The 21028-nt window shown below is 43.0% G+C and overlaps 2 long non-coding RNA genes across 3 annotated transcripts in view; one reads left to right on the top strand and one right to left on the bottom strand.

The window, feature by feature from the left end:
- LOC109921778 overlaps window positions 1-21028 on the top strand; it is a 49344-nt gene that overhangs the window by 7420 nt on the left and 20896 nt on the right. The window contains exons 2-3 of one of the 2 annotated variants that reach the window (XR_007266122.1): window positions 14137-14202; window positions 14437-14521. This is a non-coding gene — a long non-coding RNA (uncharacterized LOC109921778). The remainder of the gene's footprint in view (window positions 1-14136; window positions 14203-14436; window positions 14522-21028) is intronic. The other variant, XR_007266121.1, reaches the window with a different exon arrangement.
- Window positions 12920-21028, bottom strand: part of LOC125487834 — a 13988-nt gene continuing 5879 nt past the window's right edge. Inside the window, exon 3 of the long non-coding RNA XR_007266123.1 lies at window positions 12920-13373. This is a non-coding gene — a long non-coding RNA (uncharacterized LOC125487834). The remainder of the gene's footprint in view (window positions 13374-21028) is intronic.

Raw genomic sequence — 21028 nt, 5'->3', positions numbered from 1 at the left:
CGACAGTGCGGCGCCCCCTCTGCACTGACCCTCCGACAGTGCGGCGCTCCCTCTCAGTGTGACACTGCAGCACTAATGCAGTCATTGCCCTGAACTGGCTACAATTGGTGATAATCTTCTGACCCAGAGGCAAGAACCCTGAGCCACTGACTTTGAACAGTCTGTTGGACCTGAATGACCATTGATGAATCTATGCAGTGTGATGAAATTACATGCATACTCATTATTAGAGTACAAAGGCCTTGCTAATGGATTGTGACAGTCAATTGGACTCCTGTCACATCATCACAGCCTCTCCCTTAATATTTAAACAGCCAGTGAACTGTAGGATCCAATGTGATTGTTCAGCTGGATTGAATCCTACAGTTATAAATCAGGTGATGATTTACAGATGGGAGAGGTTGGTATTTATGATAAATACTTTGCTTATCATTTTGTATGTGTAATGTAGGAGTTGAATCACCTTTAATTGAGCAGGTTGAATTACGTTGACAACTGCGGTAGGTAATATATTGGCAGACAGCCAATTATAAACCAAATGAAATGCACCAACAGGCATGAGACAGCAACAAAACAGAGAGGGAAGAAAATGGAGAGAATGAAACACGAGTGACTCTTTATAGACAGAAATAGATGTAGTGGCAACAGATAGAAGAACAATAGAATGGCAGGAGAGATGGGGTAATAGTAAGGTCAGTCGACATGTAATTGAGAGGCTTTGGGCAAATACCTCGAGGAATTTTGGCAGTTTTTTTTTGTTATGCACTTGTGGGATGTGGGTATTGCTGGCTAGGCCCTGCATTTATTGCACGTTGCTAATTGCCCCTTGAGAAAGTGGTGGTGAGCTGCCTTCTTGAACTGCTGCAGTCCATGTGCTGTTGACCCACATTGCCCTTAGGGAGGCAATTCCAGGAATTTGACCCAGTGACACTGAAGGAATAGTGATATATTTCCAAGTCAGGAAGGTGTGTGGCTTGGAGGGGAACTTGCAGGGGGTGGTGTTCCCATGTATCTGCTTTGCTTGTCCTTCTCAATGGAAGTGGTCATGTATTTGGAAGGTGCTGTGTGAGCATCTTTGGTGAATTTCTGCAGTGCATCTTGTAGATGGTACACACTGCTGCTACTGAGCATTGGTGGTGGAGGGAGTGGATGCTTGTGGATATGATGCAAATCAAGCGGGGGCTGCTTTGTCGTGGATGGTGTCCGGCTTTTTGAGTGTTGTTGGAGCTGCCCCCATCCAGGGCAAGTGGGGAGTATTCCATCACCCTCCTGACTTGTGCCTTGTCGATGGTGGACAGGTTTTGGTGAGTCGGGAGGTGAGTTACTCGCCGCAGTATTTCTAGCCTCTGACCTGCTCTTGTATCTTCTGTATTTATATGGCAAGTCCAGTTGAGTTTTTGGTCAAAGCTGGTGGAATTTAAACTGAATTAACAAGAAAATCTGGAATTAACAGCTAGTTTCGTTAAAAGCAAGCACAGAACTACCATTAGTTATTGCGAAAACCCACCTGGTTCACCAATCCCCTTCAGCAAAGGAAATCTGCCGTCCTTATCCAGTTTGGCCTATACGTAACTCCAGACCCACAGCAATGTGGCTTACTTCTAGCTACTTCTGAAATAAGCAAGCAAGTTCATGTACAACAAGGGATGACCAACAGAGCAATGTCCACATCCCATGAAAGAATAAAGAAAACTTGGTAGATTAGCTCCAAACGTTTACATAAGTAATCAATTTCATTTGAGGTGTTGGTAGTGCAACTGTATGCATATCAGATGAGGGCTGGTGTGGATTTAACGTGATTGTTCTGACAGTTAGAAGAATGATAGAATGGGCAGGAGATGGGGTAGTAGTAGCCCTATTGAGGGGAGGCAATGGCCTAGTGGAATTATCGCAGGACTGTTAATCCAGAGACCCGGATAATGTTCTGGATCCCGCCATGGCAGATGGTGGAATTTGAATTCAATAATTATCTGGAATTAAGAATATAATGATGACCATGAATCCATTGTCGATTGTCGGAAAAACCCATCTGGTTCATTAATGTCCTTTAGGGAAGGAAACTGCCATCCTTGCCTGGTCTGGTCTACATGTGACTGCAGACCCACAGCAATGTGGTTGACTCTTAACTGCCCTCTGGGCAATTAGGGATGGGCAATAAATGCTGCCCAGCCAGCGACGCCGAAATCCCATGAATCAATAAAAAAAGTCCAAAGGCATAGAAGGCTATTCAGCCCACTGACCCTCCAAAGAGCATCCCACCCAGGTCCACCCCTACCCTATTCCTGTAACCCTGCATTTCCCTTGGCTAACCCATGTAGCCTGTATATCCCTGGCCACTATGGGCAATTTAGCATGGCCAGTCTACCCTAACCTCTGGAGAAAACCCACGCAGACACTGGGAGAACATGCAAACTCCACACAGATGGTTGCCTGAAGGTGGGATCAAACCCAGGTCCCTGGCACTTTGAGGCAGCAGTGCCAACCACTGAGCCATTCATTAAAACTATAGTTAATCTTGGCTTTGTGAAAGCACTCACAGCTCTGAGGCAGACAGTGTATGATCGAGGCTGACACTCCCAGTGAGAAGTGAGGTGGAATTGCATTGTTGGAGGAGTTGTCTTTCAGTAACTTCAAACCAAGGCTAGGTCTGCTTTCTCAGGCAGGCACAAAAGATTCCATACTACTATTTCAGAGGAGAGCATGGAAGATCTACCTTTGGTCCAGGCCAATATTTGTCCTTCACCAAAAATAACTAAAAGTGCTATTTCTGGAACCTAGCAACTTCAAAAGGCTCTGCTTTGGGACATCCTAAGGGCATGTACGGTGCTATATAAATGCAAGTCATTCTTTAACTAAAAAAATCAGATATTACAAGTGGTAGATTATCCTACAGTATCCAGCTGTGTTTTAACATGTTAATACATTCAGTAGATACCTAATTAACATGATACAGTCAAATGTCAGTGACGAGCTGATGTCAGGAGGTCAGCCGAGACATTAGGAAGTTAAATTTTTCTTAACGGGTTTTTGAAAGCTAGCCTACCCATTTGAACAAAAAAGGCCCTGTCACTTTAAAACAATGCAGCCTCTCACTGGCCAAAGGACCCTCATACCCCCTTATTATGAGGCACTAAATTCCCCTTCAATTTGCATTAGTGCTTAAATTTCAATGTGTCGCTGTGGGACAGCTGCAGCCTTTAAATAGGTTCAGCTGGTCGAGAGAGCGTGAAACGTTTGGGACCTGTTGGGATCAAGTACTCGGTAGGTGCCCTCATTCATTTCTGTTCCATCTCTAGGTATCGATTATCAGGACAAGTCAGGAACAGTGGAGTGTTTTGATAGGAAGAGAAAAAGATAAGGCTGGGATTGTTCTCCTTAGGACAGAGAAGGTTGGGGGAGATGAAATCGAGGAGCTTGAGCGAAGCAAAAAATCTGAGTAAAAGACCAGGTAGAGAGAAACTGTTTCCAGTGGCAAAAGTGTCAGTAACCGCGGGGACATACTTAAGATCTCTGACAAAAGAATCAGAGATGCAAAGAAACTTTCTTTCAGGCAGTCAGTAGTTGTGACCTGATAGATCAGAAATCGTGCAACACCAGGTTATAGTCCAACAGGTTTATTTGAAAACACAAGCTTTTGGAGCGCTGCTCCTTCTTCAGGTGTTAGTGAGAGAGGTGGTATCTACCTCATTAATGCCTGAAGGAGGAGTGAGACTCCGAAAGCTTGTGCTTTGAAATAAACCTGTTGGACTATAACCTGGTGTCGTGTGATTTCTGACCTTGTCAACCCCAGTCCAAGACCAGCCCCTCGACGTCATGATCTGAAAGGGCAGTGGAAGCAAATTTAAGGGGCGTTTTCAAAAGGGAATTGGGTAAATAAGGGACAGGTGTGGTGGAACTAACTAGATATGGGCCCACGGTGACTCAGTGGTTAGTTTCGATTCCACCCTCGGATGACTGTGTGGAGTTTGCACATTCTCCCCGTGTCTGCATGGGTTTCCTCTGGGTGCTCCGGTTTCCTCCCACAGTCCAAAGATGTGCAGGTTAGGGTGGATTGGCCGTGCTAAATTGTCCCATAGTGCCCAGGGATGTGCAGGTTAGGGTGGATTGGCTGTGCTAAATTGTCCCATAGTGCCCAGGGATGTGCAGGTTAGGGTGAATTGGCCGTGCTAAATTGTCCCATAGTGTTCAGGGATGTGCAGGTTAGGGTGGGTTGGCCATGCTAAATTGTCCCATAGTGTTCAGGGATGTGCAGGTTAGGGTGGGTTGGCTATGCTAAATTGCCCGTAGTGTTCAGGGATGTGTAGGTTAGGTGGGTTATAGCGGGAATGGGTCTGGGTGGGATGTTCTGAGGGTGGGTGTGGACTTGTTGGGCCGAAGGGCCTGTTTCCACACTGTAGGGTTCTATGAAGATAGCTCATTCAAAATGACAGATGCGTACATGATGAACTGAATATCTTGTTCCATGCTGTATGTTTCTAAGAAAGTGGGTGGATGATGACGGGGAGGGGACTACTGGCAGCTGTTGAAGATTTTCTTTATCTTGTCCCACAGACAGTCTTATTCCCAGAACCAGTTGCTGCTAATTATGGTGAAAGAGTGTGTAGGCCATTAGTTTACTGTCCTGCAATGGTGAATTGTAACTTAAGATTGAGCCCTTTATTAATGATTCTTTGAATGGAATGTGAACATTGCTGGCAAGGCCAGTGTTTATTTTGAAAGGGTGAGTGCCTCTGATGAAAGGCATAGGAATGAGGGAAAAGGGGTTAACCCTCACAGGCAACCCTGATTTCTACATTAAGAGGTCCTTCTTCACAACTTTAGATAAATTTACCAACGGTACGTGAGGTAAGAACGATGCACCAATGCCCTGTCTTTTGAGGAATATCAGGTCAACCATGATCTCTTTGACTAGCTGAGCAGACTTGATGGGCTGAATGGCCCACATCTCTCCTACATCTTACAGTCTTATTCAGTGGCATTTTTAATGAAAGTTCAGGGGCAAAATAGGAAGAGTAGCCTCCATAGCATCTTAAAGCTCTTTCTGAAGTGCAGTGTAGAAATTACAACAGCGAATGTTTGTGCAGTAAGCTCCCACAGAAAAATGTAACAACGAGCAGATAACCTGTTTCTTATTGCTGTTGGATAACTATCAGCAGTGACATCAGGGATATCACCCCTGCTCTTCCTCAGCTTATTGCTTCACATACATCTGTTTTTATCTGCACACAGATGTCCCCTGTTGGCAGCCAACCAGTTTCCGACAATAGATTAGGAACCTTAGGCTCAGAGGCACAGATGGAGGCCATTCAGTCCCTGTTCTGCCGTTCAACTGGACGGTGACTGGTCTCTGTCTCAACTTCTCTCTCTGGCTTTTGACTATTTCTTAATAATTACCTCCTTACCCAACGGGGATGGATACAGGAACATGCGAATTTTAAGATCTTGTAGGGAGATTCCAAACCTTCCTGAGATTTTGATATGAGGTGCAGTGATGGGTCAATTTGAAATTCAGTCCTCCAAGGTGAAATATCTGACCAGTTGGACAAGCAGCTAAAAAACCTGTTTTTCTTAAAACTTGCTTATGCTCCAATGTCCTTTCACTTAAATGGGTAAAGTAAGAATACTGAGAATGCAATGTAAGAAAGAGCTTTTGGGGAAGAAAGTCAACAAAGGCATACTGAGTAAAGTAGCAGGGAATTTGTATCATAGTAAAGAACGCCAGCGTTATCAATCAGTCTGCCACCTCTGATGAATAATGTTTGGAATGTAATTGTGCAAGTGTTGTTTCTGAATGAGTCCCAGACGTTGCATCGATTTCCCCTTTCACAAGTTCTTGTGTCGCTTGAGAATACAATAATCACTTTCATGTCCCTCCTGCCTTTTGATATGCTGAGGTGGGGTGGGGGCTGGCATTTTCTGTTTTGAAGTTTTTGACTTGGAGGGTGACTGCACAAACCGAGAAACAGCAAATCAGACTGCATGTGAAAACCAATGTCATCTGTTCCGTTTTCAAACAGGAAACAGAAAATCTGCTTCAGTAAACAATGACACCCCTCAAATAGGATTCTGCTGTGTCCCCAAACCTCACCCCACTGGGCAGATCATCTGACTAAAAGGAAGATTTAGCATTTGTATGGTTTATTTATTAGAAACAGTAGGTTCATGTGTATGGACCCAGAGTACCGCATCAGTCACCTCAGTCAGGGTACCAGGCAAAAGTGTGGTCTTGAGAAGTATGTTTAATGAAACTGCAGCATTTTGAATTTAAAAGTTATTTTGAACTTGTCAGAACTACAAGGCACTGTGCCTTCCATGCCTCCGGGACATTCCAGAATGTTTCAGGTCTAACAATAACTATCATATAGACAAACATGGCAATTATTTAGCACACAGCAAGGTCACACAGACAGCAGATGAGAGAAATGGCCCACAGCCACCTATATTTTTTATGTTGGTAATACTAGTCGAGTGACAAAAATAGTTCAGGGCATTGGAGGAACTCCCCCTGCAATTGGCTGGAGAAAAGAGCCTTTAAGGCTGCCTTAATTTAATGTCTTAATTAAAAGTCACCTATCACCGTATTTTAAAACTGAAGGATATGGTCAGTCATTGAGCTTCACTATTGATGATGGTAACATGTTACTATGTTGCACAGGTATAGGAAGTTCCACCCCCTTTTTGATCACTGGCCTGTATTTATTTGGATAATCTCAAGCATAATCCCCGTACGATGGGTGAGGGAGGATCCCACTGCATTTCACCTCAAAAGCGTTAACTAGTGACCACTGCCAGAGAGAGACCCTGCGCAGATTTCAAATGAAAACAAAGTCAGCCTCAGCTGCTTCAGTCCAACAGCCCCAGGACCCATTTACAATGGACACTGCACAGTTCTAATGCTGTTTTCTTCCCAAAGCTCTCTTGGAAGAATGAATTGGGCTGGATGCCTGTCAGCAGGCCATTACACTATGGGTGGAATCAGGGCCACGCCTCATCCTTTCCACACAGGCACAAAGTGTTAATCTTTGTGCAGTGGGTAGCACTCTCATGGTCTGAGTCAGTGGTGTGTGATTCAAACTTTACTCTCGCAACTTATAGAATCATAGAGTCATATAGCATGGACACAAACCCTTCTGTCCAACCAGTCTATACTGACCATGTTTCCAAACAAAACTAGTCCCACCTACCTACACTTGGCCCATATCCCTCCAAACCTCTCCCATTCATAAACTATCCAAATTAAAAGAAATACTGCACTCTCAGAGGTGTTGTCTTAAAAATTAGCTGTTAAACTGCACCCTTATCGCCATCTCAGCGGGACACAAAAGATTCCATGACATTATTCAAAAAGGAACAGAGGTACTTACTCCTCAATAAACATCTCCAAAACTTTTTTTCTGTCATTTGTGGTTGTTTGATGGGACATGACATGTGGAAATAAACTGTCCTATTGCAACAGCAACTTTGAAAGTACTAAATTGACTGTAAATTGCTTTGGGTTCAGCACTTAAGTTTCAGGTTTCTGGATAAGCGAGACATAGCCCCAACACTAACTTGACTGTTTTTCTCTCCCCAGGTCAGATCAACCTGCTCAGTGTGTACAGATTTTTCTGTTTTGGTTTCATTTTTTCCAAGTCTCCCTCATTTCAAAACAAATTTTGTCACCTGTTGAGTCCATTCGTAAACTTGTGGAATGTTACACAGACAAAGTGGCTGTGTGGTCCATCATACCCCAGCCCTACACAGGAGATTTCTCCTCCAATTCTGAACTTTAATCCGATCCCGCTCCTCCACTACTGGAAGCTGTCCCTTCAACTAAACTCTAAAATTCACTCCTTAAACTTTTCTACCACTCTACCTCTCTCCCTTTTACCTTACAACTCCCTTCAAACCGATCTCTTTGTCCAAATGTTTAGCCATTTGCCTAAAATGACTGTCCTTGCACCTTTGAAGTGGCTGGGAATTTTGAAGAATTTTGTAGAACTGAAGGCCATTGTCATCGCATTTTATATGGAAAAATTTGTTGTGAGAATGAACAAAGCTAATTTAGATATGCTGATAATCCCAGTTAATGATCTACTGTGTGCAGATGAAATGGGATGGGGGGGATGGACTTTGCTAGATTCATTATTTATAATTCCACAGATTTCATATCTCCTCCAGAAGGTGCTAACTCAGTTTGTTTGCTGGTACAGTTGACTTTCAAGGAGCGAGCACAAGTACAGTGGATCGAATGGCCTCCCCCACTAGTGTAAGATTCTAAGTAGGAGTAGGACAACCATCAAGTGACTATTGCAAGTGTCGTCAATAAAAGATGAGACATCTAGAAGTAGCTGTGAGCATAACCTAGCAGGGGACAATACCATTCGGGTGGTTAAAAATGTATTGATTTTCTCTTCTTTGAAGACTTTTCATTACCAGTTATGTCACGACAATTAGAGTAAGGAATGAGGGAGTTGTAAAAGCTGAAAGTAATGAAACATCCAATTGGTAATACGGTTTGCTTAGTGGAGGAGGGATGTGAGGCCTCCTAAGCTGGGCAGGCCAGATGGCCAATAGCAAGAATGGGAGATGATATGGTCAACAATGTTGCTGACCCTAACCAAGCTGCTTTCTTGTGCAAGCTCAAGGTGATAGTTGACAGCTTTCAAACACTATTTTTGTCAGCAAGCGTATGTAAATGATTAAATTAGAGGGAGCCAGGGGCCATTACTGTATGAGTAAACTCCCAAGCATTTTCTTGTCGTTTTTAATGCCCGGATACTCCCAATATTACAGAGATCTCAGCTCAGTTTAAGGTTTTAGCAAACATTTGTAGCTCGGGTTGTGGGTGAGGTTGTTGACTTGCTCACCGAGCTGGCTTGTTTTTGTTCAGATGTTTCATCACCATGCTAGGTAACATCAACAGTGGAGCCTCTGATGAAGTGATGTTGTTCTACTCCGCTTGGAATTTATACTGTCTGGTCTGTTAATGGCATGGTTCTCAACCTCTGATACAATCAACAAACATATAAGTTTGGACCCCATATACAAACCCATACAGAACAGAACCAGAAATGACACAAAACACCTCAATAGACCAGAAAGTGTAAATTCCAAGCAGAGTAGAACAACATCACTTCACCGAAGGCCTCACTGATGATGTTACCTAGCATGGTGACAAAATGTCTGAATGAGAACAAGCCAGCTCGGCGAGCAAGTCAACAACCTCATCTTAGCTCAGTGTTTGATCCTCCCAAGGCTTAGCTGCCCCCTCCTCTCTCAGCTGTCAATCACCTCAGATCCACCTTAACTCGCTTGCTCAGCAATCAGCGAGGGAGGCTGGTTCACCCATTTGACTGATGCCTGCAATAGCATTACTGACTGGGAGGTGTTGCCATTTGGACCTTGTTCTTTCCAGACATGTAAACAGCATTCCCACCCAAGTAAGACTGTTCATCATCACTGGGAGAAGATGCCAAAATACAAGCATAATTTTGATCCTCAGCCAATATTCTGACCCACACAAGTTCCTTGTTCAGGGACCTAGTCCCTGGCTTATTTCCCACTCCATACTGTAGGGCTCTATGACATGCCTAATAGCATGAGCAAATCCAACAGTCAACCAACTTAACTTTCTTTGTAGCTCAGGACAGTCCACTGGTCAACCTGAGATCATGACAGCAACCAAGACCAACTGAACCAATCCCCTAAGTGACAACTGTGCAACGCCCCAACAAAAAGAAAAATCTGGTCAAGCATCTACCTCCACAATGAACAAGTCTTAAGGTAACTCCCTCTATCAACTATGATTTAGTGGGAGCACTCACTCTTTTTCACCCAATTCAGACACTGTGGGCTCAAGTCCTAATCCGGAGACTTTACCACAAATCTAGGTTGACTCATTTAGTACGACAGTGGAGGAATGTTGCACTGTTTTTATTTTAAATGAGATGTTACACCAAGGATCCACCAGCCCTCTTACAAGCCCGTATTGATTCTCATGTCAACATCACTAAAAAACAAGATGACCTGATCATTGTCTCATTACTGTTTGTGGGAGCTATTATGCATTTCCTATGCTGCTACATTTCCTATGTTACATTAATTACACTTCAAGAAGTACTTCATTGGCTTAAAGTGTGTTGGGACATCCTGAAATTGTGATTGGCGCTAGAGAAATGCTCCTTTCCTTTCCCTCCCTACATTCCAGCGCCCTCTTCTGTGGATGCTGTGATATCTCCTTCAACTCCATGACTGACATGTTTAGGGTCAAGGACCAGCCACTTCAGAACACAGAGGTGGGGTGGAGGGTTCTGAAATTTCTAGGAGCAGGATGGTGGACAAGGTGAGGCGGGGGAATAAGGAAGTTTGAAAATAAAAGTGATGCCACTTAAAGGCAGATTCTGAAAGTCTGAAACAAATACAGAGAACACTGCAGGAAATCAGCAGGTCTGCCTGCATCTATGGAGAGAAAAAAAACTACTCTGAAGAGTCATAGCAGACTTGAACATTAATTTTGTTTCTGTTTCCACAAATGGTGCCTAATGTGCTTTCTTCAGTGTTCAGTGTTTGTTTTGATACCACTCAAATTGAATCCATACTTAATATATAACCAGCCAGAATGTCCTCATGTGGAATTTTCTGCAGTGTCAACTGAATGTTGTTTATTCAGTTCTTAAAAATAAAATCAATAAGCACCAACATTTGCAGCTCACTGGAGCAGACAAGTTTGTCCTTGCCCAGATCTTTAATCAGATTTGAACTGGTTCAGCCACTTTTGTCGGGTGAGAGCAGCAAGAAGATTTGGAATGAAAGGAAGGTGAGGGATGTGGAAGAGGTATGAGGGGCCGAATGAGCCTACCACAGACTATCTGCTCAGAAAGACATTTGCAGCTCAGAATCAGGCCTCTGCTCTGAGCTGGTGTTTCTGCTCCTTCTGTCTCCTTTTTATCTCACCCTAGCAGCATGTCTTTCTCATCCTTTTGCCCTCGTGTGCTTATCCAACTCTACCTTAAAATGCATCAGTATTTGTCACCTCAACCACTCCCTGTGGGAGCAAGTTCCACGTTCTCACTGAGTAAATATATTTCTCCTGAATTCCCCAAGGGATTTATTGGAGACTGATATTTATAGTGCCATATTTGTTGTATCCACACAAATGGGAGCAACAACCCCGTGAAAACCCCTTCTGAATATTAAAGTCTTCTATCCTTTAGCCCTCAGCCTTCACTTTATTGGAGAAAGGAATGTCGGCCTGTTCAGCCTTTCCTGATATTTAGAGCTGCAAACCGGATTGAGTTTCATAGAATCATAGAATCCCTACAGTGTGGAAACAGGCTGTACGGCCCAACAAGTCCACACCGAACCTCACAGCATCCCACCCAGACCCATCCCCCTATAACCCACCTAATCTACACCTCCCTGAACACTACGGGCAATTTCCCATGGCCAATCCACCTAACCTGCACATTTTTGGACTGTGGGAGGAAACCGGAGCACCCAGAGGAAACCCACGCAGACACAGGGAGAATGTGCAAACTCCACACAGACAGTCGCCCGAGGCTGGAATCGAACCCGGGGTCCCTGGCGCTGTGAGGCAGCATGTTTGGTTTAATCTCACATTGTGCAAACTGCTGGGTTCACAGATCGCTCAGGAGTTGGGTTGTGTTTGGAATGAGTTTGAGGAGACTTGGCATACATCAAAAAACTGAAAGCTTGTGTTGCGGGAGAATTGCTCTGTAATATCTAGTTCTGTGTGCTATTGCACATGTGGGACGTGATGCCAGCTGGCCACGTGAGGCCAAAGGAGACCTCCGTGCGTGCATATTCTGCCGATGTCACCAGCTCAGGATAAGGAGGCTGGGGCCAAGGAGCTGGAGCTTTCCTTCGCTAGTAACATACATGGAGTAGGTTTCCTCAGCTGCTCCTCCACTTCACCACCTGGCCCCACTGTAGCCACTGCGTTGCCTGGGGAGAGGTGTGAGCCATGGATCATGTGCCCAGAGAACTTGGTCTGCAACTGCATCTGAAGGCCCTCGCTGCCAAAGGAGTGATCCACCTCCTTGGCCAGCCATTAAACTGGCCACCAGTGCATGGCGGGGACATTGCATGTGACATCATGTTCCTTCATTCCTTCTACACCTGATGGTGGTATTCACTGTAAATTGTGTAAACAGTTCTTACTGGGATTCTCTCTCTCTCCCTCTCTCTCTGTGTGAGGTGCAGACAGAGACAACACTGTGGGATTACAGCACCACCACTATTAGCAGAATGGTAATTACAGTTTAATTTGTATGGGAAACTGGTAAAAATGTCAATGTAGGAACTTAAAATTGAGAAGAAATTACACAAAAATGTGGCAATTAAGTAGTTTTTCAGAGAAGAACAGAAATAAGAAAGAATTCCTATAGTGCCTTTCACAGCCTCAAGATATGCCAAAGTACTTTTCAAGTAATGAAGTGAATTTGAAGAGTTATCACTCTCCTATTGTAAGAAATGCCACAGCCTGTATCTGCATATCAAATCCCACAATCAGGTAATCTGTTGTTAGTGATACTATCTGAGGGATAAATATTGTATCAGGGTAGCAGTTTTAGAATGATTGTGAGGAGATTTGATCCATTTGAGATTCTGCACAGAGTGGGTAATTGAGAAGCAGTTTGATCCATTGGGATTCTGTACAGTGGGAATGAACAGGAGAGGGTTTGAACCTTTGGGTGAAATCAATTGACAAGTTAGCTCAATAGCCTCGAATTGGAGTGACCAGAATGTAAATTACTAGTATGCCACAGAAGTCCTATTGAAACTGTGGTCAGTGTACATTTTCAGGACAGAATTTAATGGATGTTATTTTGATCATAATGTTGCACATATACATACTCCCTCACACTTATAACAGTCAAATACATTTACTGCACACCACTCTTTTTTAAAAGTTGAAATTGAATCTTTATGTATTGTAATTATTTAACTACACCTCCCTGTGATGTCACGTGCACTTCTATTCCATTACAAGCCGAGCAACTGGCTCTCCATTTCTGGTGTCACATAGTATTCATGCATGCCAACTTGACAAGTCCTGGAAACGATTCACGTCAGCTTTTCCGAAGATACATTTATCCAGAGCTATTTCCATAAGCCATGCTGTTGGAAACTTTCCTCATAAATGAAAGGATGGTTACTGACAGGCCAGTTATTTCACCATGACGTCACACACAGGACAGTGCTTTACATCACCACTATCAGACGGTCATTAATCTTCTTTCCTTGGATTTATCGCCCATCCTTAATTACGTTGAGAAGGTAGTTCGGAACTTTCTCAGTCATGGTTTCAGACAACTAAGTAGATTACTCTAAAAACAAAGTGCTGGGGAAACTCAGTGGGTCTGGCGGATCTGTGGAGACAGAAACAGAGTTGATTGTCTAATTATCCACTTTCTCAACCTAAGCTGTTCACTTCAATGATTTGTGCTTAGGTCTATCTGCTCCTGCAGCCCCTTTAGAACTGTATCGTTTATTTTAAATTGCCCTTCTTCATACTTCTTACCAAAATGTATCACTTCACACTTAGAATTAAATTTAACCTGCTGTCTGTCAGCCCTGCCCCGCCCATCATCCTGTGCCTCCCTGAAATCTGTCACTTCTCCTCAGAGTTCACAATACTTCCATATTTTGTGTCAAATGCAAATGCTGAAACTCCACCCTGTATATATAAGTCTGGATCATTGATATAAATCAGGAGAAGCAGTGGTCCTAATGACACTACCTGGGAAATCCCTGTATATACGATCCTCCAGTCTGACAGACAACCAGTCCCCACTGCTGTACCTCCTGTTGCTCAGCCAGCTTGGGATTCATGCAACCATTGTCCCTTTTATTCCAAGGAACTGCTAATTTGATAATATGTCTATGATCTGGCACTTTATCAAACATCTTTTGCAAATCCATGCAGATCACATCAACCCTCTTTGTTACCCATCTTAAAAACTCAATCACAAACAGAAACAGCTGATGAAACTCAGCAGATCTGGCAGCATCTGTAGGAAGAAAGCAGAATTAACATTTCAAGTTACTGGACCAAAACATTAACTCTGCTTTCTCCCCACAGATACTACCAGTTCTGCCGAGTTTCACCAGCTGTTTCTGTTTTCGTTTCAGATCTCCAGCATCCACAGTTGTTTGTTTTAAAAACTCAATCAAATCAATTGAACACTATTGTCAAAGGTAAATCATTTCTAGTTTTAATATTTGAATCTATGAATAATACGTTATATGTGCAAAAATAGGGTAATATCTACATATAATTAACTACACATGAAACAGATATATGTATATTGGGTAAAATATACATGTCTGTGTGGAATTATATAAAATCTTATTACCCACTGTTTGATCTTTTCTGTCAATGCCACTTGAATGACATATTCAATAAATCTAACTTCACTACTCTTTTCACAGCTCTGCAAATTATTCTTCCTTTCCAAGTATACGTTCGATGCCCTATTGGAGGCTGTCATCGAATCTACTTCCAACGCACTCTCAGGTAACTTCACTGTCATTTTCAGGGTATAGACTTCTGTAGGATGCCAAGTGCACAAACTCGACTAATGATAGCTAGTGAGGCTCATCGGTAATGAGGCTGCTGGTGCTATTGGAAACCTGCCAATTTTCATTATTTACAATTCAGAACACCACCAGTGACAAGTTCAGCTATTGCAGAATTTAAAAACTAAGGTATCTCTACCTCGGTAACTTACTCCAAGCCTGCAACACTCTAGGCTGCCAACTTTCTGTTTATTTTTAAAGTAGGACGAAAGAAAAAGAGATCCAGGAAATTTTCTGAGAGAATAAAACCAAGAGATTCCTCCTCCCACTTTGTCAACAGCATAAAAAAAATGTCAGCCCCCTTTCAGTTCCGAAGAAGAGTTGGACTGAAAACATTAATTCTGTTCCCAGATGCTGCCCAATCTTCTGCATTTCTTCAGAGTTCTCTGTTTCTGATACCACTTAAATTGAATCCATACTTAATATAGTAACCAGCTGGAAAGGACTCAGAGTTCTGTAAAATTTCTGTAAAATGTGATTTTAAAATAAAACAAAGAACTGCTAGAAATCTAAAAAGGAAACAGGAATTGCTGGAGGCACTCAGCAAGTCTCGCTGTATCGATGGAGAGAAAGTTGAGTTAACTTTTGAGATAGTCAGGGTCACTGTCCCAGACTTGCTGAGTTTCTCCAGCAATTTCTGTTTCCGCATCTTATCTCATTCATTCAGTTGTGAAAAAAAAGACACAATAAGCACCAACATTTTCATCTTACTGCAGCAGTCAGGCTTGTCCTCACCCAGATCTTTGATCAGATTTGAACCTGGGTTGGCACATGCAGTGCAACGGATTTACTGGCTGCGTCACAAGAGATGCTTGTGTAAGGTTCACGAAACAGCAATCAATACTTGTCATGTTTCTTACTGAACAGGCTGTACTTCAGACTTGGGTCCACCCCCACCCACCCCACCCCCCTCTCCCCTGCTATCTGGCTACTTGACTATCTGACTGTGGCCTGCTAGGACTTGTCACCATTTTATCAGGTGAGGCCATCAAGAAGATATGGAATGAAAGGCAGTGAGTGGAGTTTGCTAAGACTATACCCTCTGGTCCTGGACTCACCCACGAGGGGAAACATCCTCTTACCATTGACCCTGTCAAGCAACTTAAGAATCCAATCTCTTCCAATGAGATCATCTGTTTAGCCTTTGCTCATAAGACATTCCCTCCATGCAAGGGATCAGTCTAGTGAACCTTCTTTGAACTACCTCCAATAAAATGATATCCTTCCTGGAGGCAAAACTGCTCACAATACTCCAGATTTAGTCTCACCAGCTCTTTGTACAGTTGCAGTAAGACTTCCCTATTCTTATACTCCAATACCATTGAAATAAGGCCCAACATTCCATTAGACTTCCTGATTAGGAATATAGGAACCGGAGTAGGCCATTCAGCCCCTTGAGCCTGCTGTGCCATTTAGTAAGACCGTGGCTGATCTGTGGCCTAAGTCCATATGCCTGCCTTGGGGCCATAATCTTGATGCCCCTGCTTAATAAAAATCTGTCTATCTCAGAATTTAACAATTGATTGAGCATCAACCATCATTTGAGGAAGATTGTTCCAAACCTCCTTTGCTCCTTGAAGTGCTTTCTAACATCTCTCCTGAATGGCCTGGCCCTAATATTTAGACAATGTCCCAGGTTCTAGAATCTTCAACCAGTAAATAGTTTATCTCTATCTACCTTGTCTTTCCCTGTTAACACGCTGAACACCTCAATTAGATGACCCATTAACCCTCTAAATTTTAGCGAATAAAGGCCTAATTTATCCAATCTCTCCTTGTAATGTAACCCCTGAAGTCCAGGTAACATCCTTGCAAACCTGTGTTGAACTCCCTCTAGGGCCAAAACATCCTTCCTATGGTGTTGTGCCCAGATCTGCTCATAGTACGTTAAGTGGGATCTAACTAGGTCTTTGTATAACTGCAACATAACATCTGCATCCGTACATCTAGCCCTTTAGATACGGAAGCCATTAACCTTCTTGACTGTTTTCTGCACCTGAATGTGGCATTTTAAAGAGCTATGCACCTGCAAGGGTGTAATAACTGAGCATTTGGAAAGCGGTGACAGAATTGGTCCGAGTCAGCATGATGCTTGACAAATCTTCTGGAAATTTTTGAGGATGTAACCAGTAGAGTGGTCAACGGCGAATCAGTAGATGATGTGTATCTGGACTTTCAAAATGTTTTTGTCAAGGTTCCACACAAGAGATTAGTAAGCAAAATTAAAACTCATGGTATCGGAGGTATGATATGGTATTGATATGGAAAGAGGCTGGTTGGCAGACAGGAAACAGAGTTGGAATAAATGGGTCCTTTTCAGAATGGCATGCAGTGACTAGTTGGGTTCCACAATGTTCAGTGCTGGGACTTCAGCTGTTCACAACATACATTAATGATTTGGACAAAGGAACTGAATGCAATATCTCCAAATTTTCAGATGACTCTAAGCTGGGTGGCAGTGTGTACTGTGAGGAAGATGCTAAGAGGCTGCAGGGTGACTTGAACAGACTGGCTGAGTGGGCAAATACAATATAATGTGGATAAATGTGAGGTTATCCACTTTGGTCACAAAAACAGGAAGGCAGATTATTATCTAATGGTGGCAGTTTAGGAGAAGGTGAGGTGCAATGAGACCTGGGTGCCATGGTGGAACAGTCACTGAAGGTTGGCATGCAGGTGCAGCAGGCAGTGAGGAAAGCTAATGGCATGCTGGCCTTCATAGCGAGAGGATTTGAGTATCGGAGTAAGAATGTCTTGCTGCAGTTATACAGGGCCTTAGTGAGGCCACACCTTGAGTATTGTGTGCAATCTGAGGAAGGACAATCTTGCTGTTGAGAGAGTCCAGTGAAGGTTCACCAGACTGATTCCCGGGATGGCAGAACTGACATATGGGGAAAGACTGGATCGACTGGGCTTATATTTGCTGAAATTTAGAAGAATGGGGGGAGGGGGTTTGGAATCTCATAGCCACATATAAAATTCTGAAGGGACTGGACAGTTTAGATGCAGGAAGAATGTTCCTGATGTTGGGGAAGTCCAGAACTAGGGGTCACAGTCTAAGAATAAGGGGTAAGCCATTCAGGACTGAGATGAGGAAGAATCTCTTCACTCAAAGAGTTGTGAAGCTGTGGAATTCTCTCCCACAGGAAGCTATGGGGCCGGTTCATTAGATGTATTCGAGAGGGAGCTGGACGTGGCCCGTGGGGCTAAAGGGATCAAGGGGTATGGAGAGAGGGCAGGAATGGGATACTGAGATTACATGATCAGCCATGATCATATTAAATGGTTGTATAGGGTCGAAGGGCCGAATGGCCTACTCCTGCAGCTATTTTCTATGTTTCTTTGAACTCACAAATCTTGTTGGACATCCACTGCACTTAACTTCCTGCTTTCTAAATAAATGCCCTGATCAATCCTTTCTAGTCCAAAACAGATAACCTCACACTTGCTTATATTAAAATCCATCTGCCACAACTTTGCCCATTCACCGAAACTATCCATATCCTGTTGTAATTTTATGCTGCCATCAACACTGTCTACAATACTGCCCAATTTTATGTCATCAGCAAATTTGGATATTTGATATTTAGAGCCATTATCCAAGTCATTGATGAATATTATAAACAGTTATGGTCCCAGCACTGATCCTTGCGGAATCCCACTGGTCACAGGTTGTCAACCTGAAAAAGAACCCCTCATCCCCACTTGCTGTTTCCTATCCACGAGCCAATTCTCTAATTGTGTTAATATATCACCTCTAACACAGTGGCTGTTATGTTATGGCATAACCTTTTTTCTGAGGTACCTTGTCAAATGGCTTCTAGAAGTGCAAATACAACACATCTGCTGGTTCCCCTGTATCCACTTTGGTTGACACTTCCTCAAAGAGCTTTAATAAATTAGCCAGGCGTGATTTCCCTTTCATGAAACCATACTAACACTGCTTGATTAGATTATGATTTTCCAAATGTTCTGCTATCAATTCTTTAACGCTTGATTCCAGTACTTTTCCAACAATCGATTTTAGGCTAATTGGCTTATAGGTACTCACCTTTTGCCTCCCTCCCCTTTTGAATAGCGGTGTCACATTGGCAGTTTTCCGTCCTGTGGTACTTCTTCAGGAATCCAAGGATTTTTGGAAAATTATAACCAATGCTTCCATTATTTCTGCAGCTACCTCTTTTAGGATCCTAGGATGCAAACTATCAGGGACTAACCTAACTTCAGCCCCCTTAGTTTAAAACTACTTTGACAGTGATGTAGTGGTACCTAATTCTTCCCCAGTACTTTTTAGCATTAATGGGATGTTCAAAGTATCTTTCACCATAAAGACAAATGCACAATATCTGTTTAACTCCTCTGCCACTTCCTTGGTCCCCAAAACAGTCTGCCCACATTCATTTTCTAAGAGGCCTATGTTCATTTGACCCCGGTGTTCCTTTTCATATATTGAAAGAAGCCCTGAATGTCAGGAGTTTTTTTATATTTCTCACCAGTTTGCCTCATAGTTTATTTTCTCTCTTTATTATCATTTTAGTTCTCCTTTGTTGGATTCTGAATTTATCTCAGCCTTCAGGGCTATCACTGACTTTGGCCTATCTATAAATATTTTTTTCTTTTGACTTAATACTCTCCTTAACGTCCTTGGTTAGTATGGTTAGTTTATCCTTCACTTAGAATCTTTCCTCCTAACCAGGATGTATTATTGTCTTCACCTTATTGGAGAAAGGGGTGCCAGCCTGCTTGGCTTTCCTGCTATTCAGGAACTGATGGACTGACCCTGCTTGCACCTCACACTGTGCGATCTTCTCGGTTCACAGTTCACTCGGGACAGCTGGATTGTGTTGGAATCAGTTTGAGGAGACTTGACGTACAGAGAGCCAAAAGCTTAGTATTGTTGGAGGGGTGGTCTGTGATGTCTAGTGCTGAGGTTGGACTCGGTCCATGACCACCAGGAGCTGATCAAGACCCTTAGGAGATCTTTGCAGATCAGAAGGTGACACCTGTTGAGATTGACCCTTTTGAGGAAGCCAATGGATACCAGACTTGCTTTGAACTATCTCATTTGTTGTCCACGCAAGATCACACCTAGATGAGTATGGTGGAGGAGGGGGAAAAGTCAGTTTGTACAATGATAGAGCTCTTACAGTGATCTGGAATTGGTCCTGCATGGTTAAAGGAATAATTTGGTAGGATTCTTTGATCTCTAAGAGGTTTCCCATTTTCTAACCTTCACAAACCCGAGCTTGTCTAAAACTCTTCTGCCTGAAACTGGACTCACACTGAGTCTCCATCACCCTTCCACTCATGAACCTGTGTTGGCTCCTGGTCCTGCAACTGCTCAGTTTTTGAATTTTTGTCCTTGTTTTCAAATTCGGCTATAGTCATACTCCTTTCTATCTCTGCAATCCCCTCCAGGCTTATAACCCACTGAGATCTCTGCTTTCCTCCAATTTTGGTCTTGACTGCATCCACAATAACTTTAAATAAGGCCATAAGATGCAGGGAGAGAAGTGGGCCATTCAGCTCATCAAATCTGCTCTGCCCTTCAATGAGATCATGGCTGATCTGATAATCCTTAACTCCACTTTGCCCCATTATTAGAAACTGTGCCTTCATCTGCCTGTATCCCAGGGCTGTCCAATTCACTTCCTTTCAGTCGGTGCTGGAAAGCTATCTCCTTGACCAAATTTTTGATCATCTGGCCCAGGATGTTTTTTTCATAAGAACTAGGATTACCAAGTGTGTTTTTGATAATTGCAAAGGATGACTCTCACCCCCACTCCAACTTCCATGTCCAATTGCTCCCCTCACACCCAGGAAAAAAAGTAGCTCTTTTTCTTCAATATCTTTCTAATTAGTAAAGGAAAACTTATTTCTAAAAAAGTTAAATAGAACTCCCCTCATTTTTAGTGCCCAGATTTTCAGCATCTCCCCACTACCTTCCCTTTACTTTGCGATACAAGATACAACAGTAATATAATCTTCAATACACAAATAACTAATTTCTAACAGCCAGACTAAGTGTGTGGTAAATGTGGGTGAGCTACAGTGATCGAACAATCCATAGTGCACATCAAACAGCATGTGTAATTGAGACAATAACATAGACATCTCCCCCACCCCCAAACCAACTCCATAACATTAATTTCACAGTATCATCAAACATAAGGAATTATATTTCTTTACTTTTCTGTCCTGGCTGTGAAACTGCCTTGCTACAGCTATTCTGTCATGGAGTACCTCAACAGCTGTCCTGTCCTGGGTCCACACTCCCTTTAGATTCCAATCACTACAGTCTAGTCCTTATTCACAAGCATAATTCCAGTTCTTCTCAGTGACAGCTAATTTCACCAAGTTCAAACATGTCCCTGATCCCTCAAACATCTCCCTGAGATCTAATCTTGCTCGGTTGCATTAAACAAATACCGCTTATTGATTTTTC

This window comes from Rhincodon typus, chromosome 45, assembly GCF_021869965.1.
Source record: "Rhincodon typus isolate 14 chromosome 45, sRhiTyp1.1, whole genome shotgun sequence".
Taxonomy (NCBI): Eukaryota; Metazoa; Chordata; class Chondrichthyes; order Orectolobiformes; family Rhincodontidae; genus Rhincodon; species Rhincodon typus.
The sequence above is the reverse complement of the archived record's forward strand: the minus strand, read 5'-3'. Positions and strand labels throughout refer to the sequence as shown.